Consider the following 20,664-nt stretch of genomic DNA (forward strand, 5'->3'; position numbering starts at 1 on the left):
GTTAAGATGTCAATCCTACCTAAATTGATTTACAGATTCAATGCAATACCAATCAAAATCCCAACAACTTATTTTTCAGAAATAGAAAAACCAATAAGCAAATTTATCTGGAAGGGCAGGGTGCCCCAAATTGCTAAAAATATCTTGAGGAAAAAAACGAAGCTGGAGGTATCGCACTGCCTGACTTTAAGGCATATTATGAAGCCACAGTGGTCAAAACAGCATGGTATTGGCATAAAGATAGATATATCGACCAATGGAATCGAATAGAGTGCTCAGATATAGACCCTCTCATCTATGGACATTTGATCTTTGATAAGGCAGTCAAGCCAACTCACCTGGGACAGAACAGTCTCTTCAATAAATGGTGCCTAGAGAACTGGATATCCATATGCAAAAGAATGAAAGAGAACCCATATCTCACACCCTATACAAAAGTTAACTCAAAATGGATTAAAGATCTAAATATTAGGTCTAAGACCATAAAACAGTTAGAGGAAAATGTTGGGAGATATCTTAGGAAACTTACAATTGGAGGCGGTTTTATGGACCTTAAACCTAAAGCAAGAGCACTGAAGAAGGAAATAAATAAATGGGAGCTCCTCAAAATTAAACACTTTTGTGCATCAAATAACTTCATCAAGAAAGTAGAAAGACAGCCTACACAATGGGAGACAATATTTGGAAACGACATATCAGATAAAGGTCTAGTATCCAGAATTTATAAAGAGATTGTTCAACTCAACAACAAAAAGACAGCCAACCCAATTACAAAATGGGAAAAAGACTTGAACAGACACCTATCAGAAGAGGAAATACAAATGGCCAAAAGGCACATGAAGAGATGCTCAATGTCCCTGGCCATTAGAGAAATGCAAATCAAAACCACAATGAGATATCATCTCACACCCACCAGAATGGCCATTATCAACAAAACAGAAAATGACAAGTGCTGGAGAGGATGCGGAGAAAGAGGCACGCTTATCCACTGTTGGTGGGAATGTCAAATGGTGCAACCACTGTGGAAGGCAGTTTGGTGGTTCCTCAAAAAGGTGAATATAGAATTGCCATACAACCCAGCAATACCATTGCTGGGAATATACTCAAAGGACTTAAGGGCAAAGACACAAACGGACATTTGCACACCAATGTTTATAGCAGCGTTATTTACAATTGCAAAGAGATGGAAACAGCCAAAATGTCTATCAACAGATGAGTGGCTAAACAAACTGTGGTATATACATACGATGGAATATTATGCAGCTTTAAGACAGGATAAACTTATGAAGCATGTAATAACATGGATGGACCTAGAGAACATTATACTGAGTGAGTCTAGCCAAAAACTAAAAGACAAATACTGTATGGTCCCACTGATGTGAACCGACATTCGAGAATAAACTTGGAATATGTCATTGGTAACAGAGTTCAGCAGGAGTTAGAAACAGGGTAAGATAATGGGTAATTGGAGCTGAAGGGATACAGACTGAGCAGCAGGACTAGATACAAAAACTCTAAAATGGACAACACAATAATACCTAATTGTAAAGTAATCATGTTAAAACATTGAATGAGGCTGCATCTGAGCTATAGGGTTTTTTGTTGTTGTTGTTGTTTTTCTGTTTTTTGTTTGTTTTTGTCTGTCTGGTTGTTTTTTTTTTGTTTTTTTTGTTTGTTTTTACTATTATTATTACTTTTATTTTTTTCTCTATATTAACATTCTATATCTTTTTCTGTTGTGTTGCTAGTTCTTCTAAACTGATGCAAATGTACTAAGAAACGATGATCATGCATCTATGTGATGATGTTAAGAATTACTGATTGCATATGTAGAATGGTATGATTTCTAAATGTTGGGTTAATTTCTTTTTTTTCTTTTTTCTGTTAATTAATAAAAAAATAAATAAAAAAAAGATTCAGAGATGATATTGTGAGCCATTGATTATACACTATGTATGGAATGTTTGCATGCCAAGAATGTGTGTATGTTAAGTTTTTACAATAAAAATATTAAAATCAGAAAAGGAAAAGATTCGGAATCTTCTGGGTTCAACAGAGATCTTCCTTGAAAGATCATCCATAAATTTACTGAATATTTTTTTCTTTCAAGACAGTTACAAATATAATACCTACCCAAACAGAGGTGACTCTAAGATGTCCTGCGCCCCCAGATACCTGAATTAACATTTTGCCACATTTATCATCTCCTTCTATTTATCTATACTTATATCTTACAAACCATCTATCTATCCATCTATCTGTCTGTTCATCAATCCATTTTCTGAACACTTGAGTAAAGGCTGTATACATCATGTGCCTTGAACCCTTAATATTGCCATGTACTTTTCCTAAGAGCAAGGATATTCACTTACATAACCACCTTAAGTGCAATACTCAAATTCAAGAAATTTAACATCAATATAAAGCTTACAAGCTATAATCTGATTTTTCATCCATCTTAATAATAATGTTGATATAAATAATAATTCATCTCAATTATAAAATAAAGGTCCTTTTGAGCCTTTTTTCCTCCCTTAATAGCCTTCAGGATTGTGTATTACATTTAATTGTCATTGTCTCTTTAGTTGCTCCTTATTCTTCTTATTTTTATTGCATGGGCAGGCACCAGGACTCGAAACCGGTTCTCTGACATTGCAGGCGAGAACTGTCTGCTGAGCCACCGTGGCCCACTTTCTCCTTATTTTTTTCCCCCAAGTATTTACATGATTTATTTAAAGAGTTTTTTAAAAGACAGCTTGAATATAATCCTAGCTTATCATTAAAATATATATATAAAATATATATATAAATATAAATTATATATATAAATATATATATATTTATGTTCCAGAAAATATTTGATAGCTAAATTGTTGCTTACTGTATTATGCTCTGATATGATTTTTAGACCTACAAATAAGTCTTTACTAGAGCAAATTAAAATGTCACTACGGTAAAATATTATTATAGAATCAATACAAAGTGGTGAAAATGAAAATTTCAGTATCCTATTGAATCATCTGTAATTCAAGACTGCCCCAGATATTTATTTTTGCACTCAAAATAGGAATAATGTCAAATTTTGCTATTATACTGTTATGTAGGTGATTGAAGGAAAACAAGGACACACAATTGATCCTTATTCTGAGTTAGCAATAAAGCTATAGATATCTGGAAGCAATCTTCATTAGTGAGTAGACTCATAAATTTATGTCTTAATTTTCTTATAAAAGAAAACAAATAGTAAAAACTGCTTATTAGGGCGGGCCATGGTGGCTCAGTGGCAGAATTCTCACCTGCCATGCCAGAGACCCGGGCTCAATTCCGGGTGCCTGCCCATACAAAAAAACCCAAAAAATCCTGTTAATTAAAGAAGGGGAAAGTAATAGTACTCAGTATCTGTATAGTTATATATTACAAGGACCTTTCACATACTTTTTCTGATCCTCACAACCACCCTTTGCAGGGTAGATTTGTTATTCATTCCAATGAGGTATTATCTCTACAGACGCTGGAGGATGCCAAGAAAATTTTGCTTTTGGACTTAGTTTTCATGTATTTTAAGAACTAGTAAAAAATGTTCTTTTTCTAACTTTACTTTCAGAAATTACATTAGATATTTCTTATTTTCAAAATCCACCCTTAACAGAGAAGACAAGAAATTTCTGAAGTCCACCTTTGAATTGTTTGGGGATTCTTTCTGACTAAGTAACATTTTTAGTGGAGAGAAGTGTTTCTTTGCTTTGCTCCCATTCTTTGAAGAGGAAATGGGTGTCGACTGCCCAGATGTAAGTGTTCGAAAATCAATGCTGGACTCTTGCCTTTGGAACCAACCATATCATGATCTAGGTTTGCAGAACACTGAGTCTTTTTCCTTGGTGTGTCTGGGCTGGGTTTCTTTGTAGGAGTGGTAGATTGTTCTTCAGTGCTGATAGAAAACTTCCACTTTTACCAGGATGTTTAATTGCTCTGTTGCATGTTTTATAAGTAATCAACACTACACTTCTGGAGTCTTTGTGCTTTTTCACAATTTTTGCTTCTTTAAAACTGAGTGTATAATTTTTTGCCTCTCAATGAAGAAGTTTCTGTATTTGGGGTGTCAGTCTGGGCTTGGGTTTTAGACGCACTCAAGAGTTATCCAGCACCAGCAACTGGAAAGAGTAGGGACATGTTTCTTCGAAAGTGCTTTTATGATTGTGTGACAAATCCTAGGCCCAGAGGAGAGAGTGAGCCCGGCTGGGACAGAGAGCTTGCAGCTTCCACGCCATGGGTACCCCACGAAAAAAGAAGACTCTCCTTACTTTTTAAATTGTGAAAGCATATATGCAATGCAAACTTTCTCAACCATTTCAAGCATACCATTCAGTGGAATTACTCATATTTAAAATGTTATAGTGCCCTCACTCCCTTCCATTATTAAAACTTTCCCATCTCCTCAAACAGAAAACTACACCCATTATGAATTAATTCCCCTACCTCACCCGCATGCCAACCTGTACTCTAATTTCTGTCTCTATAAGCTTGCATACTCTCTGATTCTTTCTGTGTCATTACCATGGGGCTTAAATTTAACATCCTAAATCTATAACACTCTTATTTGCCAACATACCAACTTATCCGACCCAAACTATGTTGCTATACGCCTCAGTAATGGTTAAGGTCATGTGTCAACCTGGCCATGTAATGATGCCCAGTTGTTTGGTCAAGCAAGCAATAGCCTAACTGTTGCTGGGAGGATGTTTCATGGACTTAAATCACCAGTAAATTGATTGTATCTATGGCTGATTGCATCTACAATTAACTGAGGAGATTGCCTTCAGCAAGAAGATGTTTCATCCAATTAGTGATAATTTTAACAAGCAGAAGAGAGAATTTCCATCTCTACTTCAGCCAACCAGCTTCTCCTTGAGAATTCATCAAAAACCTTCATCAGAGTTCTGAGTTTGCAGCCCTGCCCTATGGAATTTGGACTCAGGCATCTCCATAGTTGTGTGAGAAAATTTTATACAATCTCATAATATTTACAGTATCTTCTATTGGTTCTGTTTCCTTCAAAAACCCTGACTGACACTAATTTGGTACCAGGAGTGGATCTTGAGAAACAATCTCAAAAATGGGATTTCTGAATTGGTTTTGGAGTTCTTGCCATTAGTTCTCCACTCTGATTAGATTCAAAGGTCCTAATAATCCAATAATCAGGATGGTACTGATAGTCCATGACATGAGTTAGAAATAGAGATATGCAAAATATCACCACTGGATATGGCCACTCAAAAGCTTATGAGGGAAGAGTTGGATGACAGTGTTTTTGACACATGTACAGAGTTTTGTGGAGTTAAAAGCTAGAATGATGTTGCTTGGTTGTTCCTAAATATGCTGGATACAGTTATAAAAGAAAGGAATGAGCTGAAGACTTCAAATTTGCAACTTAAGTTTGCACGTGAAGGATGTGAAAGTTTCTATGGGTGCCCTGAAAGAAAACTCTTATTTCCTGTAGCTACAGACTTGAGATCTCTGAAAACCAGACCCAAAGACTCAGTGTGCAAGTGGGAGAGTTACAATGTAAAATAAAATCCCAATCTGCAGAGTGTCTGCTGTTAAAGTAATGGAATTGATTGGAAAGTAATGGGATGCTGAAAATTGGAATGAGGGTTGATCATGATGGCAGTGGAGACGTTGAAACCCTAGATTCTGCTGAGTTTCTGATAGATAAACCTGTAATGTTGAAACAGTTGCCCCACCTCTAGCTTGCCCTAAGGAAACATTTTCCCAACCTCCAGTCTGCTCCAAGGAATCTGCCATCCAGCTTCCACCTGAAGAGATTAACTCTACAGTACCTGATAAACCTGTAACCACCACCCCACCCCACCCTCTGAAGAAACAGCCCTCACCACTCTGCCTGGGGTGATTAATCCGGTTTCACCAGATGAAACTGCAAGGAAATGCCCTGAGGGAATTGGCTTGAAAGATATTTCTGAGTCTTATAACCCACTCCAACCACCCCTCTTTTCTTCCAGAGCTATAACTAGACTGAAGTCCCAACAGGCTCCCCAAAATTAGGTACAAAGTATGAGCTATGAGGAGGTACACTATACTCCAAAAGAACTGCCTGAGTTTTTCAATTTATATAATCAGAAATCAGGGAAGTATGTGTGGGAATGGATATTAAGGGTGTGGGATAATGGTGGAAAGAATATAAAGATGGATCAGGCTGAATTTATTGATATGGGTCCAGTAAGTAGAGATTCTAGCTACAATATCATAGCTTGAGGGGTTAAAAAAGGGTGTTAATAGTTTCAGTGCTTGGCTGAAACATGGATTTAAAAAGGTAGCTGACATTACTTGGGGTTGAACTGCCAGAACTGCCCTGGTGTGATATAGATGAGGGGATCCAAAGGCTTAGAGAGATTGATATGTTAGAATGGATTTATCATGTAAGATCTGCTCACCCACCTGAGGAACGTCCAGAGGACACATCTTTCAGCAGGACGGTGAGGAATAAATTAGTGAGACCAATTTCCATCGTCTATGAAGAGCTCTGTGGTTACTCTTCTCTGTAGGTCAGAATTGCTGTCATTGAGCTGGAATCCTTAAACACACTGGGGATGATCATATCCCAAGTTGGCAGAAGCCATGTGGTGACAGTTAAACAGCAAAGACAAGGTGAGCATGGTCACCATAATGGACAGAAGACTCAAAGCAGTGATCAAAATAATCTGACTCACAGAGACCTATGGTGTTGGCTGGCAGGTCACGGGGTGCCTAGGAATAAAATAGATGGGACGTCCACTACATTCTTACGTGATCTGTATAAGCAGAAGAATTCTAGGTCAAGTGAACAAAAGTCTAACTTGAGTTACAAAAACAGAGAGTCACGGCCCTTTAGTCAATTCCCAGACTTGAAACGGTTTACAGACTCAGAGCCCCTTGAATGAGAGGAGGCCAGGCCCCCCTAGGGAAGGACCCTGTTACACTGCCACAAATTTACACTATTAATTTTCCTCCCAGCCTTTCCCAAAGTGATCTTTAGCATTTTACCAGGATAACTGTGCACTGGGGAAAAGGAAATGATCAGGGAAAAGGAAAAAGGATTATTAGACACTGGTTCAAAAGTGACATTAATTCCAGGAGACTTGAAACGTCACTGTGCTGGAGAGCTTTGTAAGATTTATGGCCAGCCACAGAAACTTCCCAAATCATAATATCCAGTTATGTCCCTTTGGTTTACCTTTATAATCCCCAGTTATGTCCCTTTTTTTCTCCTATTTGCCACTAACATCTGGTAAATATTAATAAAGGTTTATCAGTCACCTGGGCATTAATTGATCAAATCATGAAGCAGTAACACCCTGGGAGTTTGAAATATATGTACTGCCTTTTTCATATAAAATTGGCAATTCTCTTGCCCCACCCAGAAAATAAAGGCTTTTCTACCTGTTAAAAAAAAAACAAAAACACATCACTATGGTCCACCAGAGTGGGGACTTATGGACGTCAGATGAGCAATGAATGGAGTTTTAACTCAGGTCCATCTCACAGTGGGTCCAGTGGGTCCCCAGATCCATTCGGTGGTTACTTCTCCAGTTCCACAATACATAATTGGAATCAACATACTCAACAACTGGCAGAGTCCCCACATTGGTGCTCTGACTTGTGGAGTGAGGCTATTATAGTAGGAAAGGTGAGGTGGAAGCCCTTAGAAATACCCCTGCTTAGCAAAATAGTAAATCAGAAGCAATACTGGATTTCTGAAGGGATTGCAGAGACTTGTGCCACCATCAAGGACTTGAAGTATGTAGGTATAACCGAGAAATTAGTATTTAAGGGATGATTTTGGTTACTGAATCGTAATATAGATATTCCTTTTTCGCCTTCTGGTATACTGGAGTACGAAGAGGGGAATACCTGAAATCCTTAAACTATAATTCAGCTGCCCTGATATCTGAAATTATTGTAAAATCCTTTATCTTGTGGCTTTGTGATTGGAAGAGCTCTTACTCCCTATGTCCAGTCATTTTCTTAAAGTAACTTGTGGAGCAAAGATCCTAGTGCTAATGAAGAGTTTGAAGTCAGCTATTAACTTGTTTCAGCCCCTTACATTTGTAAATCATATCAGGTAGACTCTGCTATTGAAAAGATAACTTATCTCCCTTCCTTTTGGCTTACATCTTTAGTATTGAAATGATAATGATAACACTGTCTCCTCTTCTGCTTAGAGCTTGCTATTTGAAATTGTAGTGACCTCATCTCCCATTGCTAAAATCCATAAAAACCTTGAAACCCCTAAACTTGGGGAGATGGGCTGATTGTCCATTTGCTCTCCTACTGTGCATCTAGTAATAAACATTTTCTCTCTTTGGAACCCAGTTGTCTCAGGAATTGGTTATTGAGTGTGTCAGGCAAAAGAATCCACTGCTTTTGTCCGGTAACAGAGAGGTGGTGATTCCCACCACATTCCTATTCAACTTGCCTATTTGGCCTGTGTAGAAAACAGATGGATGTTGGGGGATGAAAGTGGATTGTTGTAAACTTAACCTGGTGGTCACTCCAATTGCAGCTGCTGTTCCTGGATGTGGTATCATTACTTGAGCAAATCAATACATCCCCTGGTAACTGGTATGCAACTGTTGATCTGGAAAATGCTTTTCTCCCAATTATTGTTAGTAAGGACCATCAGTTTGCTTTCAGCTGGCAAGGCCAGCAATATATCTTCACTGTCCTACCTTAGGGGTATATCAACCTCCAGCTCTTTGTCTGCAAAAAACTTGATCGTTTCTCCCTCCCACAAGACATCACATTGGTCAATTATATTGATGATATCATGTTGATTGGACCTAGTGATCAAGAAGTAGCAGCTATTCTAGACTTATTGGTAAGGCATTTATGTATGAAAGAATGGCAGACAAATCCAATAAAAATACAGATGACTTCCACCTCAGTGAAATTTTAAGGTGTCCAGTAATGTGGAGCAGTCAAGATATCCTTTCTAAGGTGAAGGATAAGCTGTTGCATCTGACTCCTCCTATGACCAAAAAAGAGGCACAACGCCTAGTTGGCCTCTTTGGATTTTGGACACAACATATTCCTCATTTGGGTGTGCTACTCTAGCCCATTTACTGGGTGACCAGAAAAGCTGTTAGTTTTGAGTGGGGACCACAACAAGAGGAGGCTCTGAGACAGGTCCAGGTTGCTGTGCAAGCTGCTCTAGCCATATGATCCAGAAGATCCAATGGTGCTGGAGTGTCAGTGGCAAAAAGAGATGCTGTCTGGGGCCTTTGGCAGTCCTTTACAGGAGAATCACAATGCAGACCCCTAAGATTTTGGAGAAAAGCTTGCCATCCTCTGCAGATTACTCTCTAGATTAGTTTGTTAAGCTGCCGAAATACAATATATCAGAAATGGAATGGCTTTTATAAAAGGAATTTAATAAGTTACAAGTTTACAGGTCTAAGGCTGAGAAAAATGTCCAAATTAAGGCACCAACAAGAGGTTATCTTCGCTCAAGAAAGGCTGGTACTGACTGTAACACCTCTATCAGTTGGGAAGTCATGTGGCTGGTGTCTGCTGGTCCTTGTTCCTGGCTCTGTTGCTTTCAGCTTCTGATGCCAGTAGTTTCCTCTCTAAATATCTGTGACCCTTCACTTTGCTCCTTTGGGACACAACTCTGAGTTCTGGCTTACTTAATATCTCATGGAAAGTAGCATAACAGCGTCTGTTGGGACCTGCATCTCCAAATGTCTGGGTTTTGTGTTGGCTCTGAAACAACTGTTCTCCAAGCATCTGCATCAGCTCTGCTCTGTGCTCTCTCCAAAATGTTTCCTCTTTTAAAGGACTCCAGTAAACTAATCAAGACCTGCCTGGAATGGGTGGAGTCACATCTCCATCTAATCAAAGGGTCACACCCACATCTCCATGGAGATAATCTCATCAAAACATTCCACCCTATAATATTGAATCAGGATTAAAAGAAACAGCTGCTCTCACAAAATTTGATCAAGATTAAAACATGGCTTTTCTGGGGTGCATGATAGATTTAAACTCTTCTTTTGAGAAGCACCTTTTGGCCTGCCACAGCCTTAGTGGAGACTGAACGCTTAACCATAGGCCACCAAATTAGCATGAGATCTGAGTTGCCTATCATGAGCTGGCTATTGTCTGACTCACCAATCTATAAAGCTAGGTGTGCACAGCAGCACTCCATCATAAAATGGAAGTGGTATATATGAGATAGAGCTTGAGCTGGTCATGAAAGCACAAGAAAGTTACATGAGGAAAGGCCTAAATGCCTACAACCTCCACTCCTGCCACATTACCTTCTCTTTTCTAGCCCACAGCTGTGGCCTCTTGGGGAATTCCTTACAATCAGTTGACTAACAAAGAGAAATCTCGGGCCTGCTTTACACATGTTTCTGCACAATAGGTAGTTACTACCCTAAAGTGGACAGTTACAGCAGTGCAGTCTCTTTCTGGGATGTTCCAGAAATCCTCCCGATGGGTAGAACTTTGATCAGTGGACCTGGCTGTTCATTTTGTTTGTAAGGAGAACTGGCCAAAGGTGTGTTTTGTATACTGATCCATGGGCTGTCACCAATGGTTTGGCTGGTTGGTCAGGGACTTGGAAAGGAACATTATTGCAAAATTGGTGACAAAGAAGACTGGGGAAGAAGTATGTGGATAGATCTTTCTGATTGGAAAAAAAAACCATGAAGATGTCCCATGTGAATGTTTACCAAAAGAATATTTTAATAATCAAGTGGATAAGATAACCGATTATATGGTTAACAGTTGGCCTCTTTCCCCAGCCACTGCTGTCATTGCCCAGTAGTCTCACTGAACAAAGTAGCCATGGTGGTAGGGCTGCATGGGCTCAGCAACATGGACTTCCACTCACCAAGACCAACTTGGCTTCAGCCACTTGGCTGTGCTGAGTGCACAATCACCAGCAGCAGAGACCCATACTCAGTCTCCAAATGGCATCATTCTCCAAGGTGATGAACCTGCTTCCTGGTGGCAGGTTGACTATACCGGGCCACTTCCATCAAGGGAGGAGGTGGTGATTTGTTCTAACTGGAATAGACACACACACTGGTTATGGTTTGCTTTCCCTGCATGCAATGCTTCTGCCAAAACTATTACCTGTGAACTTACAGAATGCTTTATCCACCATCATGGCATTCCACACAGCATTCCTTTTGATCAAGGATATCACTTCACAGCAAATCATGTGTGGGAGTGGGCACATGCTCATAGAATTCTTTGGTTTTACCATATTCCCCATCATCCTGAAGCAGCTGTATTGATAGAATGATGAAATGGCCTTTTGTAGACTCAATTATGGTACAAACTAGGTGGCCATATCTTGCAGGACTGGTACAGTCTTCTCCATGAGGTTGTGTATGCTCTAAATCAGCATCCACTCTATGGTCCCACTTCTCCAGTAGCTTGGGTTCATGGGTCTAAGAATCAAGGAATGGAAATGAGAGTGGCACCACTTAATATTATACCTAGTGATCCACTAGAAAAATTTTTGCTTCCTGTCTCTGCAAATTTAAGATCTGCTGGATTACAAGTCTTAGCTCCCAAAGGAGGAGTGCTTCCACCAGAAGACACAACAATGATTCCATTGAACTGGAAGTTGAGACTGCCACCTGGCTGCTTTGGGTTTTTCATGCTCTTGAATCAACAGGCAGAGAAGGGAATTACTGTACTGGCTGGGGTGGTTGATCCTGACTATCAAGGGGAAATAAGACTGCAACTACACAATGGAGGTAAAGAAGAGTTTTTCTGGAATACAGGAGATCCCTTAAGGCATCTCTTGGTACCTCCATAACCTGTGATTAAAGTCAATGGAACTCTGCAACAACCCAATCTGGGAAGGATTACCAATGGCCCCAAAATTTAAGGAATGAAAGTTGGGTCACCCCATCAGGAAAAGAACCATGAACAGTTGAGGTGTTTGCCCAGGGTAAGGGGAACATAGAATGGGTAGTGGAAGAAGGTAGTGATAAATATGAACTACGACCACATGACCAGTTACAGAAATGAGAGCTGTAATGGTATATTTATTCCTTATTTTGTTGTGAGTTGTTTGTATATGTACATAAAGTAAATATCTTTTTCTCCCCTATCTTATCCTCTTATCTTATGACATAAGTTGTATTAGTTCATACTGTAGTATTTAAGTTACAGGATATCAAGTTTAAGAGTGAATATTATAAAAAAAAAAAGAGTGAATATTATCAAAGTTCTTGCACTCTATTATAGAGAGAGTTGGTACATTTCCAGCTGTGTGCAGGACACTTTAGTATTGCTAGGCAAAAAAAATATGCCTGCCAATGGCTTTTATTTAGAAATTAAGCATGGTTTAAGGTGATGTGTATAGCACCAAGTTGACAAGGGGTGGACTGTGATGGTTAGATTCATGTGTCAAATTGGCCAGGTGACAGTTCCCAGTTGTTTGGTCAAGCAAGCCCTGGCCTAATTGTTACTTGGAGGACACTTCATGGACTTAAAGCATCAGTAAGTTGACTATATCTATGGCTGATCACATCTACAGTTAACTGAGGAGATTGTCTTTAGCAATGAGATGTGTCATCCAATCAGTTGTTGGCTTTAAAAGGAGAAGTGATGATTTCAGTAGTCAAAAGAGAAAAATTTCATCTCTACTTTAGTTAACCAGCTTCTCCTTAGGAATTCATCAAAACTTTCATCATAGTTCCCAGCTTGCAGCTTGTCCTATGGAATTTGGGCTCAGGCATATCCAAAGCTGCATGAGACAATTTTATACAATCTCATAATATTTACAGATATTTCCTATTGGTTCTGTTTCCCTATAGAACCCTGACTAATACACACTCTGTCCTCCCACCTTTATTCAGTTCTTGTCACCAACTGCATGAGTATGCATCCAAGACCAATGATTTATCACTACATTTTATGCCTTTGTCTTTAGATCCTGTAGAAAGTAAAAAGTGGTGTAACCAAAAATACATTGCATTGGCATTTATATTTACCATGTTGTTACCCATACCAGAGATCCTTATTTCTTCATTTGAACTTCATTGATCTATTGTCAAGCGTTCTTTCTTTTCAATCTGCAGAACTCTCTTTGGCATCTCTTGTAGGTCTGGTGAAGTGAAGAAAAACTTTTTTAGCTTTTGTTGGTCTGGGAATGTCTTAATTTTTTCCTCATTTTTGAAAGACACTTTTGCCAGATATATAATTCTTGGTTGGCAATTTTTTCTTTTCAGCACTTTAAATATACCATCCCACTGCCATCTTACCTCCAAAGTATCTGATGAGAAACTGGGACTTAATCTTATTGAGACTTCCTTTTAAATGACACATTGCTCTTTCTTGTAGCTTTCAGAATTCTTTATCTTTGGCATTTGACAGTTTGATCATAATACACTGTAGTGTGAGGCTATTTGGTTTTTTCTTCATTGTGTATATTCATGTCTTTTGTTTAATTTGGGAAGTTTTCAGCCATTATTTCTTTGCATATTGTCTCTGCTCCTTTCTCTCTTTCTTCTCCTTCTGGATTCTCTCACATTATGCTTGATGATGTACCATAGATTCCTCAAGCTCTGTTCACTTTCCTTATTTCTTTCTTCCTTCTGGTCCTCAGATGGTGTTCAATTGTCTTGTCTTCAAGTTCATTGATTTTCTCTTTTGCCAGCTCCAATCTGCTGTTGAACTCCTGTATGAGATTATTTTTTCTGTTGCTGCAATCTTCAGTTCTATTTAATTATTTTTCATAATTTCTATTTTCATATTGATGTTTCCTTTGTGTTCATCTGGATATCCTTTGTTTCTTTGTTCATATATTCCTTTAGCTCACTGAGCATATTTTGGAGCATTTTTTAAAAGCCTTTGTCTGCTATGTTCCAGGTCTGGGCCTCCTTGTTGATGTCTTTAATTTTCTCCTTTGCCTGGGCCATTACTTCCTATTATTCTTTTTATATATTTGTTAATATTTTGTTGAAACCTGAACATTTTGATCTATTAATGTATCACAGGAATTTAGATTCTGAGCCATCTGTTTCTTAAGTTTGTATCCATCTATTGTTATAACAGAAATGGCAAGAGTTAGCAAAAAAAAAAAAAGAAAGAAAAAGAAAAAAGAGAAGTAAAAGAAAAAGGGGAGAAAGAAAGTAGAAAAGGAAAAAAAAAAGAAAACACCTTTCACAGTTTTTGAAGATTGACCTCTGTGAGTGCTCTCCTTCAGAGCTTATCCATACAATGAGTTTAGAGAATAGTTTGAGACCAAGCTGTAGGAGTCACCCTGATCCTTTCTTTACAGGCCTCCTGTCTTGGGCATGCACATGTTTTTATGGCTATGTATGCCTTCTCTCTAGGAAACTGTTTCCTTATGGTCCCAGGTACACTGTTATGTCTCATAGCTAGTAAATCCTTGTCCCAGACAGCCACATGACTGCTCACACAGCATTCTGTAGGAGGTCTCTGTGAGCTTCCTTCTTTACATAAGGCAAGTTCTGGGATGGTGCACATGTGACAGGTGTCCTGGCTTAGTCCCTTAGGCCATTGTCATATGGACTGGGCCAGACATACATCCCAATACGTGCGCAGTTACTCTGCTCCCTCCGTGACTAGGACCAGGGACCTACACTGGTAGTGTGAGCCAGCTTCACACAGAGACGGGGATGGGGGATGGGGCCAGCCAGGACATCAGGAAACCCTATTGCTTTTAAGAAGCTTTTTTCTTGATTTTGTGCTGTCTCTATTATTGCAGCCCATCCACAGTTTTCTGGGGCTTTGAAAAGATGTTTCTGCAAGTTTCCTGGTTGTTTAAAGTTTCTGTGAGAGATAGAGCCCTAAAGAGTCTCACTTTGCCATTTTGATCTGAGATTTTTTTTGTCCCACAGAGTAGTTTATTTTTTTATTTTTATTTTTATCATTCCATTCTACATATATAATCAGTAATTCACAATATCATCACATAGTTGCATATTCATCATCACAATCATTTTTTGGAACATTTTCAGAAAAAGAAATAAAAAGAAAACAGAAAAAAATTCATACATACCCTATCTTTCATTGATCACTAGCATTTCAATCTAAATTTATTTTAACATCTGTTTCCCCTATTATCCATTTTTTTTACATTTTTTAATTAATTTTTTTAAAATACCAAAAATCACCAAATGCAAACATTTGTAACTTTTGATCATTCTGTTCTACATATATAATCAGTAATTCACAATATCATCACATAGTTGCATATCCATCATCATGACCATTTCTTGGAACATTTGTATCTGTTCAGAAAAAGAAATAAAAAGAAAACAGAAAAAAATTCATATATACCATACCCCCACCCCTCCCCCTCACCGATCACCAGCATTTCACTCTAAATTTATTTTAACATTTGTTCCCCCTATTATTCATCTTTATTCCATATGTTTTACTCGTCTGTTGATAAGATAGATAAAAGGGACATCAGACACAAGGTTTTCACCATCACACAGTTACATTGTGAAAGTTATATCATTATACAGTCATCTTCAAGAAACATGCCTACTGGAATGCAGCTCCACATTTTCAGGCAGTTCCCTCCAGCCTCTCCACTACATCTTGACTAACAAGGTGATATCTATTTAATGCGTAAGAATAACCTCCAGGATAACCTCTCAACTCTGTTTGGAATCTCTCAGCCATTGACAATTTATTTTGTCTCATTTCACTCTTCCCCCTTTTGGTCGAGAAGGTTTTCTCAATCCCTTGATGTTGAGTCTCAGCTCATTGCCTCACATTGCCAGGAAGGTCCACACCCCCGGGAGTCATGTTCCACGTAGACAGGGAGAGGGTGGTGAGTTTGCTTGTTGTGTTGGCTGCAGAGAGAGGCCACATCTGAGCAACAAAAGAGGTTCTCTTGGGGGTGACTCTTAGGCCTAATTTTAAGTAGGCTTGACTTATCTTTTGTGGGGTTAAGTTTCATATGAACAAACCCCAAGATTGAGGGCTCAGCCTATAGCTTTGGTTGTTCGCACAGCTTGTGAGAATATCAAGAATTCAACTTGGGGAAGTTGTGTTTTCCCCCTTTCTCACCATTCCCCGAAAGGGACTTTACAAATGCATGTTTATTCACTGTTCAAGTCACTCTGGGATTTATTGGGACATCACTCTGGACAAACCAACAAAATTTACTGAGGAGTTTTTAAAAGAGGATTTATTCAATTCATTCATCCATCACTCCCTCTATTCATTCATCCATTCAATATTTATGCATTTTTAGTATCTATTAAGTGCCAGGCATTATGGAGCAGGTGGGTGCCAGGAGATTCCCTTGCACCCTTCTAAGTGACGGTGAGAAAGAACAGGATTATCCATGGGAAAGGAAAGTGGTGAGCCTGATGAGTGAATTAATGTTTGGTTAGTGGCTGCTACCACTTGGGGGTGGTAGCAGTTGGAATTATTATTCCCATTTTATAGACATGGAAAATAAGAATCATAGCGTTTAATTAACTTCCCAAAGTCATCCAGCTCATAGGCAATGAAGCCAGGTTCTTTCTAGTTCACCAAGCTGTTCCCTTCAAAGGGAGGTGAAGAGCTGAATTCACTGTGGAAAAGCTGCTCACCAGGGTAAAAGGAAAAATAAAACAATTGACTGAAATTTATTAAGAAGCATTTATTTCAGACGTCAAAAAGAACAGTGTGACTCTCTAGTGTAGGCAATACACAAACCGAGTAAACAATAAAACCAACTGTTAAACTTTTGCTCAGAAAGTTTCATTTTCAAAAAGCAGCCATAGAACTTTAGAAATTGAAGGATTTTCTAAATAATCTGACCAGATACCCTCAGTTATCAGACGGGAACACCGATGAACTATAAAATTAAGTGACTTGCCCAGGTTATATAGCAAGATAGTAGCGGAACCAGGGGTTGGATCCAAGTCTCTTAACTCCTAGTCCAGGTTTCTTTCCACTGTACCATACGCAAAACTTTAACATATGGTTTCTAGATTACTCCTCATTAAGCAGATCTCAAATTCTGTGCCTCTCCATAGACATATTCCTTCCTTATTTAAACTGTGTAATGATCTACAACAAAGTATGTTTAACATTCTCAAGTGAGTTTTCTTTAATAATATATTTTCTTTTAAATGAATAAGGGAAAATTTCACAAATTATAATTTAGGAAGGACTACATTTGAACCCAATTCCTTTTAACATAGTTAACTCCCTTGGAAAAGTAGAACAGAAAATGAGCCATGCCTCTCTCTCCAGCCAACACAACAAGCAATCTCACCACCCTCCCCCTGTCTACGTGGGACATGACTCCCAGGGGTGTGGACCTTCCTGGCAATGTGGGACAGAGATCCTGGAATGAGCTGAGACTCAGCATCAAGGGATTGAGAAAAACCCTAGGATGAGCTGAAACTCAGCATCAAGGAATTGAGAAAACCTTCTGGACCAAAAGGGGGAAGAGTGAAATGATACAAAGTATCAATGGCTGAGAGATTCCAAACAGAGTCGAGAGGTTATCCTGGAGGTTATTCTTACACACTGAGTAGATATCACCTTGTTATCCAAGATGTAATGGAGAGGCTGGAGGGAACTGCCTGAAAATGTAGAGCTGTGTTAGAGTAGCCATGTTTCTTGAGGATGATTGAATAATGATACAGCTTTCACAATGTGACTGTGAGATTGTGAAAACCTTGTGTCTGATGATCCTTTTATCTACCTTGTCAACAAACAAGTAGAACATATGGAATAAAAATAAATAATAGGAGGCACAAATGTTAAAATAAATTTAATTTGAAATGCCAGAGATCAGTGAAAGCGAGGGGTAAGGGGTATGGTAGGTATAATCTTTTTTTTTATTTTTTCTGTTTTCGTTTTATTTCTTTTTCTATTTCTTTTTATTTCTTTTTCTGAATGGATACAAATGTTCTAAGAAATGATGAATATGCAACTAAGTGATGATATTGTGAATTACTGATTATCTATGTTAATGTTATATTTTGTTCGTTAAATTTTTTTAATTAATAAAATTAAAAATAAAAAGAAAATGAGCCATGAACCAGGAAGCAGAGTTTTCAAAAACATGGAAAGCAGTCTTTGTCAATTTCATCAAGAAAACACAATTACATGGGGCTGTAATGCTTTGACAAACCTGTTTCACACATCTCTGGGACCTGTTTCTTTTCTGACCATCATATCCCTGGGAGTTGGCCTATTGCTATTATTAAAAATAATACACAAAATAATTACAGAGGCAGATATAGGTTCTTCTAAAATAAAGAGAGATGACATCACTGCTTTCTAAATTTCAAACCATCGGATTATGCAATTCAGAAAATTGTTATATGCCCTTTGAGAATGTTCATCATCCAATTAGAATTTTACTCTTGATCTGAAATGGCTAGCTCTTAGTCACCCAACTCTTGGCAACCTGAAACTTCAATTACTCATAACAAGGGCTTCTCCCAATCCTTCTAAAGAGTTGAATTCCCAATTAACTGACTTACTTCAACATCTCACAGTGCACTCATTATCAAGTCTCTGATTGCCAGCGTACAAAACACTGTACTAAAAGGAAATAGTAGATGGTCTACTGATATTTTTTAAACTATTTTTATTTTTTATTAGAAAAGTAGTGGGTTTACAGACCACCACGCATAACAAGATTCCGATATACCACCTGTGCCGGTTTGAAAGGGTTATGTACCTTAGAATAGTCATGTTTTAATCCTGTTCCATTTTGTGGAGGCAGCCAATTTTTAAAAAAATCCCTATTCAGAACTGTAAGTTCGAAATTTGATTAGATTACCTCCATGGAGATGTGATGTGCCCAATAGTGGGTATATACCTTTGATTAGAGGGAGAGGTGACTCCACCCATTCCAGGTGGGTCTTGATTATTTACTTGAATCCTTTAAAAGAGGATACATTTTGGAAAAAGCTGGAGAGCCCCAAGAGCAATGAGAGCCCATGCACCCAGAGACCTTTGGAGATGAAGAAGGATAATGCCCTGAGGGAGCTTCATGAAACAAGAAACCTGAAGAGAAAGCTAGCAGATGCCACCATGTTCACCATGTGCCTTTTCAGTTGAAAGAGAAACCCTGAACTTCATCAGTCTTCTTGAACAAAGGTGTCTTTCCCTAGATGCCTTAGATTGGACATTACTATAGCCTGGCTTTAATCTGGACATCTTCCCAGCCTTAGAACTGTAAACTAGCAATTTATTAAATTCCCCCTTTTAAAAGCTGTTCCATTTCTGGTATATCGCATTCCAACAGCTTGCAAACGAGAACAACACCCCACCACCAAAACTTTGCATTGGTGTGGAACATTTGGTGAAACTGATGATAATACATTTTTATAATTGTATTATTAATTAAAATGCATGGTTTAACTTAGGGTTCATTGTGAGGTGTAGTTCTATTTACTTATTTTAAATTTTTTTCTCTTATGATATATTCAATCTAATATTTACCCCTTTAATCACACTGAGATATATTTATATTTCAGTACTGTTAATTATGTTCACCATGTTGTGCTACCATCCTCACCATCTATTATCAAAACATGTCTATCATTCCAAATAGGAACCCTGTTCATTTTAAGCCTTAATTTCCCACTCCCTATCCTCACCCTGTCCCTTAGAAACCTATATTCTAGATTCTGACTCTATGAGTTTGCTTATTCTAATTGTTTCAAAATAGTTAGATCATACATTTTTGTCCTTTTGTGTCTGGTTTATTTCACTCAACTTGATGTCTTCAAGGTTCATCCATGTTGTCACATGTATAAGGATTTCATTCTTTTTTATGTGAATAATATTCACACAGTCAATAATATTCCGCCGTGTGTATATACCACATTTTATTTATCCATTCTTTGGTTTATGTATATTGCGTTGCTTCCATCTTTTGGCAATTTTGAATAATGCTACTGTAAACATCAGTGTTCAGAGAGCTGTTCAAGTCCCTGCATTCAATTCTTTTGAGTATATACCTAGAAGTGTAATTTGGGGTCATACGGCAGTTCTATACTTAGCCTTTCAAGAAACTGCCAGGCTGTCTTCTACAATGGCTGCCCCATTTTACATTGCCATTAGCAATGAATGAGGGTCCTTATTTCTCCACATCCTTCTCAATACTTGTTATTATTATTTGTTTAACAGCAGTCATTTTAATGGGTATAAATTGGTATCTCATTATAGTTTTGATTGCATTTCCTGATGGCTAATGATATTGAACATCTTTGCATGCACTTTCCGGCCATTTGTTTATCTTTTTTGTTTTTCTAATTTTTATTGATAAAACAACAAACAAGCAAATACAATCTTAACATATAAACATTCCATACATGGTGTACAATCAATGGCTCACAATATCATCACATAGTTGTATATTCATCACTATGATTGTTGTATATCTTTTTTGGAGAGATATCTGTTCAAGTCTTTTGCCCATTTTTAAATTGGGCTTTGTCTTTTTGTTGATAAGTTGAAGAATTTCTTTATATATTTTAGATATTAATACTTTATTGGATGTGTAGTTTCCAAATATTTTCTCCCATTGTGTAGGCTGTCTTTACATTTCTTGACAAAATCCTTTGATGTACAAAGTTTTTAATTTTGAGGAGGTCCCATTTATCCTTTTTTTTTTCTTTTGTTGTTTGTGCTTTGGGTGAAAGT

General features: G+C 38.0%; 1 protein-coding gene and 1 pseudogene across 1 annotated transcript in view; both read right to left on the reverse strand.

Moving 5' to 3' along the window:
- Window positions 1–20,664, reverse strand: part of TRIM2 (tripartite motif containing 2) — a 214,828-nt gene that overhangs the window by 139,634 nt on the left and 54,530 nt on the right. The window lies entirely within an intron of this gene.
- On the reverse strand, window positions 3,608–4,331 carry LOC143665982 (UPF0711 protein C18orf21 homolog pseudogene; annotated as a pseudogene).

The sequence above is a fragment of the Tamandua tetradactyla genome, chromosome 22 (assembly GCF_023851605.1).
Source record: "Tamandua tetradactyla isolate mTamTet1 chromosome 22, mTamTet1.pri, whole genome shotgun sequence".
In the NCBI taxonomy this organism is placed as follows: Eukaryota; Metazoa; Chordata; class Mammalia; order Pilosa; family Myrmecophagidae; genus Tamandua; species Tamandua tetradactyla.